Source organism: Triturus cristatus, chromosome 7, assembly GCF_964204655.1.
Source record: "Triturus cristatus chromosome 7, aTriCri1.1, whole genome shotgun sequence".
In the NCBI taxonomy this organism is placed as follows: Eukaryota; Metazoa; Chordata; class Amphibia; order Caudata; family Salamandridae; genus Triturus; species Triturus cristatus.
This window is the reverse complement of record NC_140590.1, coordinates 1,342,008,280-1,342,021,733: the sequence shown is the minus strand read 5'-3', so window position 1 is coordinate 1,342,021,733 and position 13,454 is coordinate 1,342,008,280. Positions and strand designations below refer to the sequence as shown.

General features: G+C 47.3%; 1 non-coding gene and 19 pseudogenes across 1 annotated transcript; all 20 read left to right on the top strand.

Moving 5' to 3' along the window:
• The first annotated feature begins 1,904 nt into the window (after positions 1-1,904).
• On the top strand, positions 1,905-2,023 carry LOC146812022 (5S ribosomal RNA; annotated as a pseudogene).
• A 113-nt stretch (positions 2,024-2,136) lies between these two features.
• Positions 2,137-2,255, top strand: LOC146812021 (5S ribosomal RNA; annotated as a pseudogene).
• Positions 2,256-2,371: 116 nt separating this feature from the next.
• On the top strand, positions 2,372-2,491 carry LOC146812020 (5S ribosomal RNA; annotated as a pseudogene).
• Positions 2,492-2,607: 116 nt separating this feature from the next.
• Positions 2,608-2,726, top strand: LOC146812019 (5S ribosomal RNA; annotated as a pseudogene).
• A 564-nt stretch (positions 2,727-3,290) lies between these two features.
• LOC146812018 (5S ribosomal RNA) lies at positions 3,291-3,409 on the top strand (annotated as a pseudogene).
• A 112-nt stretch (positions 3,410-3,521) lies between these two features.
• LOC146812017 (5S ribosomal RNA) lies at positions 3,522-3,640 on the top strand (annotated as a pseudogene).
• A 115-nt stretch (positions 3,641-3,755) lies between these two features.
• LOC146812016 (5S ribosomal RNA) lies at positions 3,756-3,874 on the top strand (annotated as a pseudogene).
• A 116-nt stretch (positions 3,875-3,990) lies between these two features.
• Positions 3,991-4,109, top strand: LOC146812015 (5S ribosomal RNA; annotated as a pseudogene).
• Positions 4,110-4,226: 117 nt separating this feature from the next.
• On the top strand, positions 4,227-4,345 carry LOC146812014 (5S ribosomal RNA; annotated as a pseudogene).
• Positions 4,346-4,385: 40 nt separating this feature from the next.
• Positions 4,386-4,504, top strand: LOC146812013 (5S ribosomal RNA; annotated as a pseudogene).
• A 116-nt stretch (positions 4,505-4,620) lies between these two features.
• Positions 4,621-4,740, top strand: LOC146812012 (5S ribosomal RNA; annotated as a pseudogene).
• Positions 4,741-6,075: 1,335 nt separating this feature from the next.
• LOC146812011 (5S ribosomal RNA) lies at positions 6,076-6,192 on the top strand. Its single transcript, XR_014967151.1, has one exon. It is a non-coding gene; the product is annotated as a 5S ribosomal RNA (ribosomal RNA).
• A 116-nt stretch (positions 6,193-6,308) lies between these two features.
• On the top strand, positions 6,309-6,427 carry LOC146812010 (5S ribosomal RNA; annotated as a pseudogene).
• A 137-nt stretch (positions 6,428-6,564) lies between these two features.
• Positions 6,565-6,683, top strand: LOC146812009 (5S ribosomal RNA; annotated as a pseudogene).
• A 116-nt stretch (positions 6,684-6,799) lies between these two features.
• Positions 6,800-6,918, top strand: LOC146812008 (5S ribosomal RNA; annotated as a pseudogene).
• A 116-nt stretch (positions 6,919-7,034) lies between these two features.
• On the top strand, positions 7,035-7,143 carry LOC146812007 (5S ribosomal RNA; annotated as a pseudogene).
• A 116-nt stretch (positions 7,144-7,259) lies between these two features.
• Positions 7,260-7,378, top strand: LOC146812006 (5S ribosomal RNA; annotated as a pseudogene).
• A 115-nt stretch (positions 7,379-7,493) lies between these two features.
• LOC146812005 (5S ribosomal RNA) lies at positions 7,494-7,612 on the top strand (annotated as a pseudogene).
• Positions 7,613-7,728: 116 nt separating this feature from the next.
• On the top strand, positions 7,729-7,847 carry LOC146812004 (5S ribosomal RNA; annotated as a pseudogene).
• Positions 7,848-7,964: 117 nt separating this feature from the next.
• Positions 7,965-8,083, top strand: LOC146812003 (5S ribosomal RNA; annotated as a pseudogene).
• Positions 8,084-13,454: the final 5,371 nt, after the last annotated feature.

Below are 13,454 nucleotides of genomic sequence, written 5' to 3'. Positions count from 1 at the left end.
CAGACACGAGCCCTGGAGGTTACAGAAAACAACTTCTTAAAGAAGGTATTGAGGCTGCCAAGGGGCACCGGAAATTTCTCGGTACACGAGGAATTAGGTGTACCATTCCTGAGTGACAGAATAGCAGCAAATCCCCTGTTATGTTGGCTGAACTCCTGGCTAAATGATGATATACCTCTCACTCATGCTATACTAGAAGAAGCTCTAATCTGGGACGGTAGGTTTAAGGTTCCATGGCTAAGGTATATTAACGACCGCCTCACTGAAATGGGGCGACCGGATTTGTTCTCATCCCCAAATTTTATAACTAAAGCTGATATAATTTTTGTGAAAAAGACATTCATGTCCACTAGGTATCTCGCCCGGGAGGAGGGCGAGTTGACGAAAGATAGTGTAAGGAAACACGCCCTACTTAAGACATGTTTTCAAATGGAACCATACCTATCCTGGCCTATGTCAGGGTATGAACGCTATCTCTTGATAAGGTTCCGTTTTGATTTATTTCATCTCCTGTTGGCAGTACCAAAAGGAGCCCATCGAGGCCAAGTGTTACCTGCTTGCGGCTGCGACGGGAAGTCTCCGCAAGATTTGGCACACTTTTTATTTGTTTGTCCTTATTATCTAGTACCTCGGAGATTGTATTTGAAGCCTTGCTTAAAGGATTTACAATTTACCCAAATTAAACCAGCACTTTATTACCTCCAACTCCTGAATTGTGATTATACTTTGTTTATATGCAGTTTTCTGAAACTTGCTATCACCTTCAGGAAGAGTATGGAAGGTTACTTATGCTGCTACTATCGCTGTATTTTTATCCCTTTTTAACTCTGTATAATTATTTATATTTTTAACTTGTTGTATCATATGTGTTATCCTGGTTTTAGAATACTCTTGGATATTATCTTGCGTTTTATTGATGAAATGGATGGTTTCTCTTTATATGAAAGGAATATGTTATGTCTGTATGTTTTAAAATGTACTTTTATGGATGTATTGTATTACATTCGAATAAAGATATAAACAACAACAACACTACATGTACTAAGCAAATAGCCAAGCTAAAAAGTGAAGAAATCAAAGCCTGTGGTAATGTCATGTAGGCAAACACCACCACCAGAGGTGTCAAAAGGACAAATGTATGTGTGAATGCCAAACATGTTGGCACTGTCTCAACCTACCTAAGGGTAAACATATGCCACTACCCTCCTCCGGGGATCACCCTTACCTGTCCCCTGCCCTACAACCCCCCTACCGACTTCGAAGGACTTTGACACTCACTCTATAACCCCCAACCAACTCCCCAGACCCACATACAATAAAACACCACATTCCCTCCTTCCCTACCCGCCAACAACAAAGACCTCCCAAGGCGCCCCACCAGAGATGGATCTCTACCCCCCTCCCTAATCAGACACAGAGACCCAAAAGAACTAGAAATGCAATGTCTGATAGTGAAGCGGCAGACCTCACTTCCTCGTTCAACAATCCTATTACTGTCTCCCTTCAATCCAACATTCAGGTGATCACCGGACTGAGAAGAGACCAGGTCCTTCCGAAATCCCCGAGACCCCCCGCCACCCGCACTATCATCCCCCACGGCCTCCCGTACAAAGAAACCCAAAACAGAGACAACCCCCACCAACTGCATGCTCATAAACTGCAGATCAGCCACCAAACATGCCACAGAGCTGGCGGAATCCATCCTCACCCACGACATAGACATAGCATTCATCACCAAGACTTGGCTAAATGACTCCTCCCTACCACTCTCGGATACTCTTGTTCCCCCAGGCTTTGCAATCACCAACAAAGACAGAAAAGACCAAAGAGTTGGAGGCATAGCTATTGCCAGCACTGAAAACAAATGAATAAAACTAAGAAGCCCCAAAGTCAGAGTTCTTTGCCCCTACGGCCATACCACCCTGAAAGCACCTGATCTCGTCTGATCTCATAAGTTAAGCAGGGTCAGACCTTGTTAGTACGTGGAAGGGAGACCTCCTGGGAATACCAGGTGCTGTAGGCTTTTTAATTTTTTTGTTTCGCTTTAGGTGAATGAGGGTGGTTTGTCTCGTTTGCTATGGCCAGCACTGAATACGAATGAATAAAGCTAAGAGCCCCAAAGTCAGGGGTATTTGCGCCTACTGCCATACCACCCTGAAAGCACTTGATCTCGTCTGATCTCAGACGTTAAGCAGGGTCGGGCCTGGTTAGTACCTGGATGGGATATTGCCTGGGAATACCAGGTGCTGTAGGATTTCTGGTACTTTTTTTGTTTCGCTTTAGGTGAATGAGGGTGGTTTGTCTCGTTTGCTATGGCCAGCACTGAAGAAGAACGAATAAAGCTAAGAGCCCCAATATCAGAGTTCTTTCTGCTTACACCCATACCACCTGCAAAAGACCCTGATCTCATTTGATCTCTGAAGTTAAGCAAGGTCGGGCCTGGTTAGTACCTGGATGGGACTCCGCCTGGGAATACCAGGTGCTGTAGGCTTTTTGGTAGTTTCTTTGTTTTGCTTTAGGTGAATGAGGGTGGTTTGTCTCGTTTGCTATGGCCAGCACTGAAGACGAACGAATAAAGCTAAGAGCCCCAAAGTCAGAGTTCTTTGTTCCTGCGGCCATACCACCCTGAAAGCACTGGATCTTGTCTGATCTCAGAAGTTAAGCATGGTCAGGCCTGGTTAGTACCTGGATGGGAAACCACCTGGGAATACCAGGTGCTGTAGGCTTTTTGGTACTTTTTTTGTTTCACTTTAGGTGAATGAGGGTGGTTTGTCTTGTTTGCTATGGCCAGCACTGAAGACGAACGAATAAAGCTAAAAGCCCCAAAGTCAGAGTTTTTTGCGCCTATGGCCATACTACCCTGAAACCATCTGATCTTGTCTGATTTCAGGGTTGGGCCTGGTTACTACCTGGATGGGAGACCACCTTGGAATACCAGGTGCTGTAGGCTTTTTGGTACTTTTTTTGGTTTCGCTTTAGGTGAATGAGGGTAGTTTGTCTCGTTTGCTATGGCCAGCACTGAAGACGAACTAATAAAGCTAAGAGCCCCAAAGTCAGAGTTCTTTGCGCCTACGGCCATACCACCCTGAAAGCGTCTGATCTCAAAGGTTAAGCAGAGTCGGACCTTGTTAGTAGGTGGATGGGAGACCCCCTGGGAATACCAGGTGCTATAGGCTTTTTGGTACTTTTTTTGTTTCGCTTTGTGAATGAGGGTGGTTTGTCTCGTTTGCTATGGCCAGCACTGAAGACGAACGAATAAAGCTAAGAGCCCCAAAGTCGGAATTATTTGTGCTTACGGCCATACCACCCTGAAAGCACCTGATCTTACCTGATCTCAGAGGTTAAGCAGGGTCGGGCCTTGTTAGTACCTGGATGGGAGACCACCTTGGGATACCAGGTGCTGTTGGCTTTTTTGTTCTTTGTTTCGCTTTAGGTAAATGAGGGTGGTTTGTGTTGTTTGCTATGGCCAGCACTGAAGCCGAACGAATAAAGCTAAGAGCCCAAAAGTCAGAGACCTTTGCGCCTACGGACATACCACCCTTAAAGCACATGAACTTGTCTGATATCAGAAGTTAAGCAGGGTTGGGCATGATTAGTACCTGGATGGGAGACCTCCTGGGAATACCAGGTGCTGTAGGCTTTTTGGTACTTTTTTGTTTCGCTTTAGGTGAATGAGGGCAGTTTGTCTCATTTGCTATCGCCAGCACTGAAGACGATCAAATAAAGCTAAGAGCCCCAAAGTCAGATTTCTTTGCGCCTATGGTCATACCGCCCTGAAACCACCTGATCTTGTCTGATTTCAGAAGTTAAGCAGGGTTGGGCCTCGTTACTACCTGGATGGGAGACCGCCTTGGAATACCAGGTGCTGTAGGCTTTTTGGTACTTTTTTTGTTTTGCTTTAGGTGAATGAGGGTGGTTTGTCTTGTTTGCTATGGCAAGCACTGAAGACGAATGAATAAAGCTAGGAGCCCCAAAGTCAGAGCTCTTTCTCCCTACGGTTATACCACCCTGAAAGCACCTGATTTTGCCTGATCTCAGAAGTTAAGCAGCGTCAGGCCTGGTTAGTATCTGGATGGGAGACTGCCTGGGAATACCAGTTGCTGTAGGCTTTTTAGTACTTTTTTTTATTTCGCTTTAGGTGAATGAGGGTGGTGTGTGTCGTTTGCTATGGCCAGCAATGAAGGCGAACGAATAAAGCTAAGAGCCCCAAAGTCAGAGGTCTTTGAACCTACGGCCTTACCACCCTGAAAGCACACAATCTCATCTGATCTCAGAAGTTAAGCAGGATTGGGCCTGGTTACTACCTGGATGGGAGACCGCCTGGGAATACCAGGTGCTGTAGGCTTTTTGCTACTTTTTTTCTTTCGATTTAGGTAAATGAGGGTGGTTATGGCCATACCACCCTCAAAGCACCTGATCTCATCTGATCTCAGAAGTTAAGTAGGGTCGGGCCTGGTTGATACCTGGATGGGAGACCGCCTGGGAATACCAGGTTCTGTAGGCATTTTTATTCTTTTTTTGTTTCGCATCAGGTGAATGAGAGAGGTTTGTGTCGTTTGCTATGGCCAGCACTGAAGACCAACGAATAACTCTAAGAGCCCCAAAGTCAGAGGCCTTTGAACCTACGGCCTTACCACCCTGAAAGCACATGATCTCGTCTGATGTCAGAAGTTAACCAGGGTTGGGCCTGGTTAGTATCTGGATGGGAGACTTCCCAGGGGATACCAGGTGCTGTAGGCTTTTTGGTAATTTTTTTGTTTCGCTTTAGGTGAATGAGGGTGGTTTGTCTCGTTTGCTATGGACAGCACTGAAGACGAGCAAATAAAGCGAAGAGTCCCAAAGTCTGAGTTCTTTGCGCCTACGGCCATACCACCCTCAAAGCATCTGATCTCAGAAGTTACGCAGGGTCGGGCCTGATTAGTACCTGAATGGGAGACCGCCTGGGAATGCAAGGTGCGGTAGGCTTTTTGGTACTTTTTTGTTTGACTTTAGGTGAATGAGGGTGGTTTGTCTTGTTTCCTTTGGCCAGCACTGAAGACGAACGAATAAAGCTAAGAGCCCCAAAGTCAGAGTTCTTTATGTCTATGCCCATACCACCCTGAAACCACCCGATCTTGTCCGATTCCGACTGAAACTGAACTCGGACAAGACGGAGGTCCTCATCCTCGGATCCACCCGCTCGGCCTGGGACGACTCCTGGTAAACCAACTGCACTAGGAACACCCCCAACACCCACCGACCACACACGCAACCTAGGATTCATCCTCGACTCCTCCCTCTCCATGTCCAAGCAAGTCAACGCCATCTCCTCCTCCTGCTACAACACCCTACGCATGCTCCGCCGGATCTACAAATGGATCCCGACCGAAACAAGAAGAACAGTGACACAGGCCCTCGTCAGCAGCAGACTGGACTACGGCAACGCACTCTACGCAGGAATCCCAGCCAAACACCAACGGCGGCTACAACGCATCCAAAACTCCTCCGCCCGACTGATCGTCAACGCCCCCCGCCGCAGCCACATCACCGCCGTCCTGAGAGACCTGCACTGGCTCCCCATCGACAAGAGGATCACCTTCAAGCTCCTCACCCACGCACACAAAGCACTCCACAACGCCGGACCAGCCTACCTGAACAGCAGACTCAGCTTCTACACCCCCACCCGCCAACCTCGCCCTCGCAGATGTCCCCCGCATCCAACGTACGACCGGCGGCGGCAGATCCTTCTCTTACCTCGCCGCCAAAACCTGGAACACCCTCCCAATCCACCTACAACAGACCCAAGACCTACTCGCCTTCAGAAGACTTCTCAAGACCTGGCTCTTCGAGCAGTAGCGCCCCCCCCCCCCCTCCCCTCAGCGCCTTGTGACCCTCACGGGTAAGTAGCGCGCTTTACAAGTACCCTGATTGATTGATTGATTGATGGGAGACCGCCAAGGGATACCAGGTGCTGTAGGCTTTTTGTTACTTTTTTTGTTTCGCCTTAAGTGAATGAGGGTGGTTTGTCTCGTTTGCTATGGCCAGCACTGAAGACAAACAAATAAAGCTAAGAGCCCCAAAGTCAGAGTTCTTTGAGCCTACGGCTACCACCCTTAAAGCACCTGATCTCGTCTGATCTCAGAAGTTAAGCAGGTTTGGGCCTGATTAGTACCTGGATGGGAGACCGCCTGGGAATACCAGGTGCTGTAGGCTTTTTGCTACTTTTTTTCTTTCGATTTAGGTAAATGAGGGTGGTTCGTCTCGTTTGTTATGGCCAGCACAGAAGACGAACGAATAAAGCTAAGAGCCCCAAAGTCAGAGTTATTTGCACCTACAGTCATACCACCCTGAAAGCAACTGATCTCGTCTGATCTCAGAAGTTAAGCAGGGTCGTTCCTGGTAAGTACCTGGATGGGAGACAGCCTGGGAATACCAGGTGCTGTAGGCTTTTTGGTAATTTTTTTGTTTCGATTTAGGTAAATGAGGGTGGTTTTTAGGTAAATGAGGGTGGTTTGTCTCGTTTGCTATGGCCAGCACAGAAGACGAACGAATAAAGCTAAGAGCCCCAAAGTCAGATTTCTTTGCGCTTACGGCCATACCACCCTGAAAGCACCTGATCTTAACTGATCTCATAAATTAAGCAGGGTCGGGCCTGATTAGTACCTGGATGGCAGACTGCCTGGCTATACCAGGTGCTGTAGGCTTTTTGGTACTTTTTTTGTTATGCTTTAGGTGAATGAGGGTGGTTTGTCTCGTTTGCTATGGCCAGCACTGAAGACGAACGAATAAAGCTAAGAGCCCCAAAGTCAGAGATCTTTGTGCTTACGGCCATACCACCCTCAAAGCACCTGATCTCGTCTGATCTCAGAAGTTAAACAGGGTCAGGCCTGATTAGTACCTGGATGGGAGACTGCCTGGCTATACCAGGAGCTGCAGGCTTTTTGGTACTTTTTTTGTTTTGCTTTAGGTGAATGAGGGTGGTTTGTCTCATTTGCTATGGCCAGCACTGAATACGAACGAATAAAGTTAATAACCCCAAAGTCAGAATTATTTGCGCCTACAGCCATACCACCCTGAAAGCACCTGATCTCAGAAGTTAAGCAGGGTTGGGCCTGGTTAGTACCTGGATGTGAGACCGCCTTGGAATACCAGGTGCTGTAGGCTTTTTGGTACTTTTTTTGTTTCCCTTTAGGTGAATGAGGGTGGTTTGTCTCGTTTGCTATGGCCAGCACTGAAGACGAACGTATAAAGCTAAGAGCCCCAAAGTCAGAGTTCTTTGTTCCTACGGCCATACCACCCTGAAAGCACTGGATCTTGTCTGATATCAGAAGTTAAGCAGGGTTGGGCATGATTAGTACCTGGATGGGAGAACTCCTGGGAATACCAGGTGCTGTAGGCTTTTTGGTACTCTTTTGTTTCGCTTTAGGTGAATGAGGGCGGTTTGTCTCATTTGCTATCGCCAGCACTGAAGACGATCAAATAAAGCTAAGAGCCCCAAAGTCAGATTTCTTTGCGCCTATGGTCATACCGCCCTGAAACCACCTGATCTTGTCTGATTTCAGAAGTTAAGCAGGGTTGGGCCTCGTTACTACCTGGATGGGAGACCGCCTTGGAATACCAGGTGCTGTAGGCTTTTTGGTACTTTTTTTGTTTCGCTTTAGGTGAATGAGGGTGGTTTGTCTTGTTTGCTATGGCAAGCACTGAAGACGAATGAATAAAGCTAAGAGCCCCAAAGTCAGAGCTCTTTCTCCCTACGGTTATACCACCCTGAAAGCACCTGATTTTGCCTGATCTCAGAAGTTAAGCAGCGTCGGGCCCGGTTAGTACCTGGATGGGAGACTGCCTGGGAATACCAGTTGCTGTAGGCTTTTTAGTACTTTTTTTTATTTCGCTTTAGGTGAATGAAGGTGGTGTGTGTCATTTGCTATGGCCAGCAATGAAGGCGAACGAATAAAGCTAAGAGTCCCAAAGTCAGAGGTCTTTGAACCTACGGCCTTACCACCCTGAAAGCACACAATCTCATCTGATCTCAGAAGTTAAGCAGGATTGGGCCTGGTTACTACCTGGATGGGAGACCGCCTGGGGATACCAGGTGCTTTAGGCATTTAGGTACTTTTTTTGTTTCGCTTTAGGTGAATGAGGGTGGTTTGTCTCGTTTGCTATGGCCAGCACTGTAGTTGACTACAAAGCACAGGCTCTGAAGAAGATCGACCGCGGTATGAAGTTGGTGAGAGAGCGTTCTGGGGCATTGGGCCATCAGCAGGATGTCATCCAGGTACACAATGAGCCTCATTCCAGACAATGAGCCTCATTCCAGACGCTCTCAGGTATTCTATTACTGGCTGGAGGACCTTGGTGAAGCACCAAGGTGCAGCACCAAGGTGCTGAGGAGAGGCCGAACGGGAGAGTGGTGAATTCGTACGTTCTGTCTCTCCAGAGAAACTGCAGGAACCTCTGGTGCGGGGAAAAAATGGGGATAGCAAGATAGGCGTCCTTGAGATCTAGGCGCGCCATCCAGCCGTGAGGTGTGAGGATATTGCGAAGGAGATGGATTCCCTCCATCTTGAAGTGGGTGGAGGATTTTATCTGGGGCTAGCATGTCTGCACAGAGACCCTGCGCGTATGAAGTGGGCAAGGGCCGGGAGGGGCGCCAGGGGCGAGACGGGCCTGCGTCATCGTCAGCGTCCCTTTGGTCGCCATCCCCTGGAGCAGCGGGTGTCGCTGGCGGGGCAGTACTTGCCAGAAACGCCTGCTTGAGGCGGTCGAATGCATCTGCGTCCACCCCAGCGTCTCTGGCGTGCTTGGCCGGTGGAGGCTGTTGGTCAGTGTGGGGTTCGCTAGAGGGAAGGGTGGCTGGCAAGGGATCTTATTGCAGCCTTGCGCAATCTGATGTGACAGACGATCCTCAAGGGGTGCCATGGCTTGTGTGACCGCCTTGTGGATAGATGCATCTACTGCATCATAGAAATAGTCGTCCCACTGCAGCGCAACCAGTGGGTCCTCCTCCCACTAGTCGTCCTGGTAGGTATCGTCCTGGTAGGTATCCATAGTACTGAGAAGAGATAGCCTTATACCAGGTAGGTGAGGTCATATGGGAGAGGGGGGCTGGTTTTCAGCCTCTACTTTGGGTGGGCAAGGCTCACAGTTAATACGGCTGGCAGCCCAGGACCCAGCAGCCCTGGTGCAAGTATTGAAGGGCAGCCTGCCTAACAAGGGTCCCAGCAGGTCAATAGGGCCTGCAGTACAGACTCTGATAGAGCGTGAGAAGGCCTAATGGTACTGACCCACGGGGCGAGAAACGCCGAAGGAAATCTGCCTAATTGCAGAATACAGACCCGTGTGGAAGCGGGCATATACGGGGGCGTTTTAACACCAAGAAGCGCTGCCTAATGGCAGGGATTACAGACCCGATGGAGCAGGTGTTCACAGGCAGGCAGAAAAGGCTCCCCGCAGTGTTGCGGCTTGGGTCCAGGAATGCGCGTAATCCAAAGCTTGCAAGTCGCGGGTTGAGTACACGCACAGGCGCCCTCTGGCACTGGGAGGAGTTCACCGCCGAGCCCGCACCGAGTTACGCAGTCGCGTGGGAGCTCAGGTTCTCCCACGGCCGGACTCTAGTCAACTGAGTAGTGGGTGACTCGAGAGAGATCCCTGAAAGGAAAACCTGAGAAAACTGATAATAGAACAGAGCGATGCCAAACCTGAGCCAGATGCGCATTGGCGATTGAAATCGCTCGACGTGCGCGTCCGCGCTCAGCTGTGACTGAGAGTAAAAATCTGCACAAATGTGACGCAGAATGCAAAGCAGCTCTAGTGAGCGTATAAAACATAAACCATTAACGCCCTAAGGCATAAAACGACATTATCATGTACAGTCAAGAAATTACAAGCAGAGAGAAATAAAGAAGACTTATCTGGCTGCAAGCAGCGAAGAAAGAGGAGGAATAGACAGTAACAGAGGACTATGAGGACCCTCGAGCCCCATGATTGGTGCAGATGGACGGGACACTCTATCCATGGACTCTCTATTGTTTCAAACTGTTGTTATTCCCAATGTTCCATGGGAATGGAAGTTTATTGAATAGCAGCCATTCAAAGTCAAAGTAAAACAAACTCGCCTCCGGTCCTGACATAGAATTAGATTTTTGCTTCTCAAAATAATTAGGAAAATTCCTACTTTCTCCCACCTAATTGTCACAAAACCACCATACAATGACTCAATATAAATAGGGCTCCCGGTTTTATGGTATTTATTTTTTTAACATTTCCATCTGTATTTATCCAGATTTCTTTTTGGGTCATCCTTTTGGTATTCATCCATATTAATTTTGCGTCTTGAGAATAAACAGAGTTGTAAAATGGTATATGTCCACATTAATTTAACTGATAAACAATCACTCATACTTTGATGCCTGTCGAGTTTTAACAAATTAGGCAGCCAAATATAACAAAACTTTACACCCACATGTAAATAAAGCATTATATATAAATGTATGTTAACTAATGCCTGTATTTAAGGAAATCTCATCCTGTTTTTTTAACTTGACATGCTTTCTATCTGCTCAGCTGTTGGCCTGGAATTCATAAAGGACAGAATGGAAAGTCACTCACAAGGAGCACACTTATCTGTATTTTTCGCTTTTAAATATAAATACAGACAGAAAACATATTGTTTTCTGTCTGTATTTATCTGTAACGCTGGGTGTAAAACTCCTCTCCACTCGTAGAGTTTGCAGAGTTTTGGCGAGTCCACGTTCCACGTGGAATGCGAAGTTGCTGAAAACCTCAGCAACGCAGCAGAGTTTTTTTGTGTTCGCGTGCCTAAAATGCGTTTTCACGCGCACGGGAGCGTCTTACCAGGCGCCTGTGATTGCCAACGAGATTTCCTGAGCCGCTCATGAGCGCCACAAGATTTGCTAGACAGCCGCATGGTCCAGCAAGAGTTTGCGATCGCGACCACATCTTTCTAGCGTGCCAGTAGAGTTCTGGTGGTGTTTTTTTGAAGATCGCTATCCCGAACGTGCAGATCGACCGCGACTACAATCTGGAGACCCCGTGCAGCTTCAAATCCTTCTCGAAATGACGGTTTAGAGTAAAAAAAAAACCTCCTCAAATTGCCATTTGGCTAAACTTTTTTGTGCATGGAGTCCTTTTTCATTTTTTTTTCCAAGAGGAAGGAAGTGCCCTAGAGTTTCCAACTTCCTTTCCTGTCCAGCAGGCTTCTATTAGTGCTTTGCCCATCTCCTGGTCACTTTTTATTTGGATTTGGAGCTGGAAGGATCACTCTTTGTGTCTGCTGCATGACATATATAATTGGATTTGAGGAATTTGAGATTTCACAAGTAAGTTGGAAAATTGGTGTTGTTTGTTTGATTGGGGCCATGCACCTATATTTATTTGTACTTTTCATCGTTTTTTTTTAAATTGTGGTGGATGGCCTGTAGTTTCAGTAAGGGGCCTAGTTGTTTCTTTGTAAGTTATTTTTCTTCTTTTATAAAGGAAACAAGTTGCACAGTTCACTACATTTTTCTCCACGTTTTGAAATGAATTTGCAATATTTATTTAGTTCACTATGTAGCCCAATAGTCTGCCAAAAATAGGCATTTCTCAGCAACTGTTTCTGTGGTGTCTGTTTAATTAAAACATCATTTAGGGCATGGATGGCATTGTATTGAAATACAAAACGTGTTTTTTTGTGGTATTTCACCTTTTTGTGGAGGCAGTTAGTGTGCTTTTGTCATAGGCCTCATGTCTTCCCTTTGTTCCTCTTGGCTTATTGCTTCTTGTTGTGGTGGCCGGGCCTTGTGGCTGGTGGCCATTTTGTGAATGCAGCCATAGGCCTGCATTGTCTTCCCTTTGTAGGCTTATAGCTTGTTGTTGAGGCCTGGCTTTTTTTTGATGCAGTTAGTGTGCATTTGCCATAGGCCTGCATGTCTGTATTCCCTTTGTTCCCCTTGGTTATTGCTTCCATCCATTGTCATTTGTCAGCTGTAGCTCCCTGAATGCTACATCCCATGTGATGCACAATGCCAAACCGTTACACTTGTATTTTTGTTTTTGTTCTTCTTCTTTCCTATCCTTCCTGAGTGTACAGTACAGTACACCATGTAAGCCCTTGCTGTTGTCAAAGACTGTATTGTTGAACAAGTTACTTACCTTTCGGTAACAATGTATCTGTAAGAGACATATGTAGTTATAGATTCCTTACCTTAGAACTACCCCCAGGCGTCAGACTGGATCCGGAGAACTTTTATCTTAGTAGTACCCCTGCGCATCGGTAGGTGGCGTCTGTCGCTACTGCGTCCGTCGTCGGTGTCGTGGTCATCGGGATGACGTTGTGGTGCGTACTTAGACACCACCCCTGCGCACTGACGTCAGTTCTAACACAACTTTCCACGCCAGAAGCGCAGAGCCATGCAAGACATTGAGTACTGGTGCACAAAACTAGGGCCCTAGAAGGGAGTCCCTACCCCTCGAAGTTAGTTTGCAGAACGGGGAGGATGGGTGGGGCGGTAAGGAATCTATAACTACATATGTCTCTTACAGATAAATTGTTACCGAGGGTAAGTGACTAATTCATCTGAAAGAGACTGTAGTTATAGATTCCTTACCTCAGAATAGATACCCCAGCAATGCCAATCCCAGAGATGGGTCTGTGAACTACGTTCACACCAGGAAGTCCTGGAGAACACAACGGCCGAAAAAGCTGTCTCTCTGGACTTCCAGGTAGTTATGCTTGGTAAACATGTGCAAGGATGCCTACGTGGCTGCCTGATAGATGTCAAGTAAGGGAACTCCACGTCCCAAAGCAGTAGTGGCTGCCGCCGCCCTGGTAGAGTTCCACTTGAGGTTCCTTTTCAGCCAAAGAATAGCAGATCTTAATGCATAGGACACCAATCGTGAGATGGTACGTTTGTGCACTGCCTGACCTTTCTTAGCGCCCACTTAACTCACGAAGAGTTGATCTACCACCCACAAGTCTTTTGTGCGGTCAAGGTGGAAAGACAGCGCAAGCTTTGGGTCCAGACGGTGGAGTCTCTCCTCTTTGGAGGGGTACGGAGGCAGGAAGAAGGTGGGCAATGTGATGGTCTAACCTATGTGGAAGGAAGTAACCACTTTGGGCAGAAAAGAAGGCCTAGTACGCTGGACTACTTTGTCTGGCTGGATAGCAAGAAATGGAGGTTTGGAAAAATAAAGCCTGAAGCTCACACACCATGCCAGCAGCGGTGATGGCAAGCAAGAAAGCAGTCATCAAAGTAAGGAGACGAAGAGGACAATTATGTAGTGGCTCAAAGGGAGCACACATAAGATAAGTGAGCACAAGGTTCAAGTCCCACTGGGGAATTACGAAAGGAAAAGTGGGAAGAGATGAGTAATGCCCTTCAGAAATCTGTAAACAATCGGGGACTTGAAAAGAGAAGGCTGATAAGGAAAGCGAAGAAAGGCAGAAATGTCAGAAAGATAGCCCTTAAGAGTGC